The sequence below is a fragment of the Bicyclus anynana genome, chromosome 16 (genome assembly GCF_947172395.1).
Source record: "Bicyclus anynana chromosome 16, ilBicAnyn1.1, whole genome shotgun sequence".
Lineage (NCBI taxonomy): Eukaryota > Metazoa > Arthropoda > Insecta > Lepidoptera > Nymphalidae > Bicyclus > Bicyclus anynana.
Genome location: NC_069098.1, coordinates 14,174,261 through 14,179,424, shown reverse-complemented (window position 1 = coordinate 14,179,424; position 5,164 = coordinate 14,174,261).

Sequence of the window (5,164 nt, the reverse complement as noted above, 5' to 3'; positions counted from 1 at the left end):
CAGAGATGCTTCCTACATTATGACGACTGTCCTTGTGGCTGAACGCCATTAATTAAATGTGTTTCAATTACTTCCTAACGTGTGGTATGTATGCAGTTGTATTGGGATTCTGCATTCCTGGTACATTTTCCATTTTAGGTACCTATATACCTATTTGGGTAATTTTACATTTATATCTAGTAATCTAGGTATATTATAAATCAAAGTATGTCTGTCTGTTTACGTTAAACGCGAAACTATTAAACGGACTTTTATGCAATTTTCACCGATATTGTGAATTGGTTTAACTATATAATATATCAAGGCTTGTGTCAAACAAATTAAACAATAAATCAAACCACCTGGGAGCTTTCGTCGAAAACGTTGCATAGTCGCTTTGTTAATACCTTAGTAGGATACCCATTTCTCTGTTATTTTACAAATCATTATCGTCATTATCAGCCCATTTCAACCTCCACTCTATCTATATCCCCTTCTATCTATATTAAGGGGATTGGCTTAACCCACCACGCTGCGACAATGCCAGTTGGCGGGTTTAGGTTCTCGACCACTGAACGACCGAGACCGACAGCTTAACTTACTATACTTACTCGTACTTATACGGATTATCAAAAATTTAAAAGTTTTAAAATGATAGAGATATATAATTTTAAAAATCTACACACAATTTTTTTTTATTTTTGGGTCGATTTTGATAACATTTTTTGTGTAGAATATTTTTAAAAATGTTAATTTAGGTCTCTTTCATCAGAAAGACAACAAATGGGAAATCTTATATTTTTTAATATACGTAAATATTTGTATTATACATAATCACCTTTTAAATATAAGTAGATACCTACTGTAAATTGGTGATTTAACTAGCTTATACCTCAAAACTACAATAAAGCGTGGTAAGATCATAATTATAATCTACAGTTAATATAAAGCAAAATAATATTTTCACTACTCTTGCTCAAAAACATTGTCATATTACCACTCCACAGCGGGGCTAAACAAGCATATTAGCCTCTAGGGGCTAAAGTAATTTTGTTTTTTTAATTATTGTCTGTTACGAGTACTAGCCTACTTTATATCGAAGGAGGTTATACGGCTCCGCGCGTCGAGCGATTGAGACAGAGGTAAGGTCCTGACTGTTTGATAAAAATAAAACTTGGAATTGGAATAAAATGCAGCGTTTTTGTCTATGGAATGCGGTTATTTTTTTTTATTTGATTTTTATTGAGTTGCGAATTTATAGAGCGAGATTTGAAGACAAGGATGCACTGTGTAATACCTTTGCTTTTTCTTCATGGGAAAAAAATATATTAATAAAGAAAATAAAATTAAAGAGCGAGAATTTAAAAACAATTATTGTCGTGAATAATCTAATTACTTGATATTTTTAAATAAATTCATTGTGAATTTGTGAACGTAATTTAATGTTTCGCAACATTAATTGTTATGTCTTCATCTAGTAAGAATGGTGACCCTAATTTGGAGATGGATCAAAAAAGACTTACAAATTAAAACTTACGAAAAATTTAATAAGACGAGAAAAGAACAACAAGTGCATTCTTACTTACAACTTACGCATGGTGTTTTTTAAACAATTATCTAACATGTTTACCCCTCATATTCATTATTCAATTTCACTGTAGTCGGAAATTAAGTTACCGGGTAAAAGCATTTCCCCGAAACATCCAAAGTTATACATTTTGTACCTACATTTTAATTTTCAAATAAAATATATCATTGAATATTGTACTAAACTATTTTATTTTCTCGCAATCGTAGTGAAAAGCAGAGTGTAACACGTGGGGCTAAACCCATTATAAACTCGGTTTCTATTTAGGCGGCCCTCGCCTTCGTCTCGGGCCCTAAAAATACCTCGTATATAACGGGTCTTTTTAGCCCCTTGTATAACAATCTACTATTTCATTGTTGTAATAGGAATTACCTAATAATTAAACTTTACATGATAATATATTAACTAGAAGTTGGCTAATTTATTGTGGAATTTTGTGATAAACAAAATTAAATTATTTTTATCAATAACAGGAAACTAATTCATCACTCCACACGTCCATACATGCTTTAGGTAAATTACCTTTAAAATACTTGATATAACAATATTAATTAAACAAATTAGCAATTACAAAGTAGGTACACTTTGCTAGATTGATAATTAGTTTGTCCCTTTTTTATGGAATTCGTCTAATTACTTCTAAGTAGACAATAAATCTACTGTTTAATAGATAATATAAATAAAACAACCATAACTAGATTATTTACATTATTTATTTGTGATTCTTTTACAAAATGATCTTTTTAACACAAAAATGGAACCGACTTGAAAGATGTATTTCAGATATTTTGAATTTAACACAAAATTACTAAATTGATTTTCATGAAAATGAAATGGGACTAATCTGAAATCTTTTTCTAACAAACAAAATATATAATTGGTTCATAAATGACGTAGTTAAGAGGTAACAAACATAAAAAAACATACGCGGCGAATTGACAACCTCCTCTTTTTTTGAAGTCGGTTAAAAATAATAGGTCATTTTTCTTGATCAAGTTTATTTGGCATATTAAATTTAGGATTATCCAGTACAATTCAGTAGGACGATATAAAACTTATTGCGGGACGAGATACTGTGTGACCCAAATTGAAGTCTTAGTTCAGATGAGCAATTCTATAAATAGGCCGCAGACATCAATGTTATGGTTCTAGACAAAGATTTTATGCTATTAGATACGTCAGTAGCATGTCGAGACTGAGACGAACAAAGGTGGCTAATAGGGATGATGGCTAGGTATAAATATATTGATTTTTATGATACATTCGGGTAAATAAGGCCAATGTTAACTAATTAATACATAAAAAGCAAAGATTGTCTCGATATTTGCAAATTAAATCTATACTAATATTATAAAGAGGTAAAGTTTGTAAGTTTGTAAGTTTGTCACATTTTTTAAATGGGGTAATCTTCGGAACTACTGGTCCGATTTTAAAAATTCTTTCACCAGTAGAATGCTACATTATCGGGGAGTGCTATAGGCTATATTTTATATTGGTATCATATATATTAGCCGAGTTATCACAGTTTTTGTCATACAGGTCGGACTGAAAATCCTCTTAAACAGACTTATTCGCATGCGCTGCCTTAACTATTGTGTAAAATTGAAATTAATGTATGGAGACTTTATGTATCTTTAAAAGTTCTACAAAAAAGTCCGCGACACCACATATCTATCTTCTATATATTAGCAGATATAGTACCTTTTGTGTTTTAAAAATTATTAATTTTATATACGTAGGTTTACGTCATTATTTATACAACTAAACTTTAATCCTTATTAAAATAAATTATTTAATAATCACAAGGATATTATGGAGATAAGATTTGCCCTTTACAGTATGTTAATTACTTAAATAGTTTTGGAGATAATACAAATTTTCTAAAAGACGCAGAAATTTCGCTATATGACGCCCGGCGCTTTCATTTATGTAGTTCCCGTTCCCGTGTGAATATGCGGATCCAACATAGCCTATGACACTCGCAAATAACGTAGCTTTCTATTGGTAAAACAATTTTCCAAATCGGTCCAGTAGATCCAGAGATTACCTCCTACAACCACACGAACTTTACCTCTTTATATTATTAGCATAGAAGTCTTTATTTCTCTTGGTCATACCACCACTCTCAAAGGACTGGACCGATTTTGCTAAGGGTAGGAGTAAGATAGAGAAATTACAGGGTAGGGTACGGGTAGGGAAGCGTAGGGGTAGTGTAGGGGTAGGGTAGGTTTAGGGCCGGGTTTAGGGTAGTGTTAGGGTAGGGGTAGAGGTAGGATAGGCGTGAGATAGGGGTACGGGTGGGATAGGGGTAGGAAAGGGATAGGGTACGGGGAGGGTAGGGGTAGGATGGGGGTAGGGGTAGAATGGGGGTAGGGGTAGGATGGGGGTAGGGTGTAGGTAAGGTAGGGGTAGGTTTTGGGGTAGGGTAGGGGTAGAGTAGGGTAGAGTTGGAGTAGTGGCAGGGTAGGGTAGGGGTAGGGGTAGGGTAGGGTAGGGGTAGGGTAGGGTAGGGGTAGGGTAGGGCAGAGGTAGTAGTAAAGTTGACATCGAAATTTACGCGGACGAAGTCGCGGGCGTCCGCTAGTGAGATTATAAAATTTCAAAATCTATTATCGTAATTAGATGAAAATGTATACAGTTTTAGCTTACTTACATTAAATGTGACATGTTTTAATATATGAACCATAAACATAAACGCACAAATAACAAAGATATTAGTAATTTTGTTTGAACGCCCAGACAAATCTAACGATAATTATGTACCTACGATGCGCGACGTCATTAATTCGTACCATTTTGTATGGGGCGTTACTCAGGGACCCGCGGCAGCGCCGCAAATCAAAAATCCCTTTAAATCCCTGTATCTCCGAAAGTAATGATCGCAGTTTATTTATTTATTAGGTTTATTTACAATCACTTACACAACTAAACACAGCATGAAATAAAGAAGACCAGTAAATAAAAGATAACCTGTTACTTTTACAAAACAAATAGCATACTCTTTATTTATATACAATTTTAAAAAACTGTCATCATCCCTAATTTTATTTAGTCTCAAAGTAAATAATGAAAATTGTTTAAACAAATAATAAATATCTACAGTCTAGAATGTCGAGTTATGTGTTCAGTTGTGTTATGTATTAACCTAAATTTATAATGTAAGTAAACATATAATGCAAGTGTGCGCTCAGTAGAGTAGGTAAAGTCGGATCACTTTTTTTGGTTATTTTAGGCACGTAACATATCTAATAGTAAAAAATCGTTGGTTCTAGAGATAAAGTACAGTCATGCGGATGTACTCGCAACAGATACGCCTGCTTTGTTGAAACGAACGGAAAGCAGACGAATTATTGGACTGTTTATCTTAGTTTTAATTAAAACTACAAATATCCCCGCACTTATGCACGCCTGGTACGAATATGCCACATAGAATATGGACACAAGCAGATCATTGCGTATTTTCTCATACAATAGCGATATCAAATCCGTTAATAATACTTGTAGACAAGTAACAGTTACCAAAACGAAAGCCATTAGAGCTGTCTTCAATAAACTTTTAACTTGTCTCTGTTTATCGACGGTTTTGAAAGAAACATG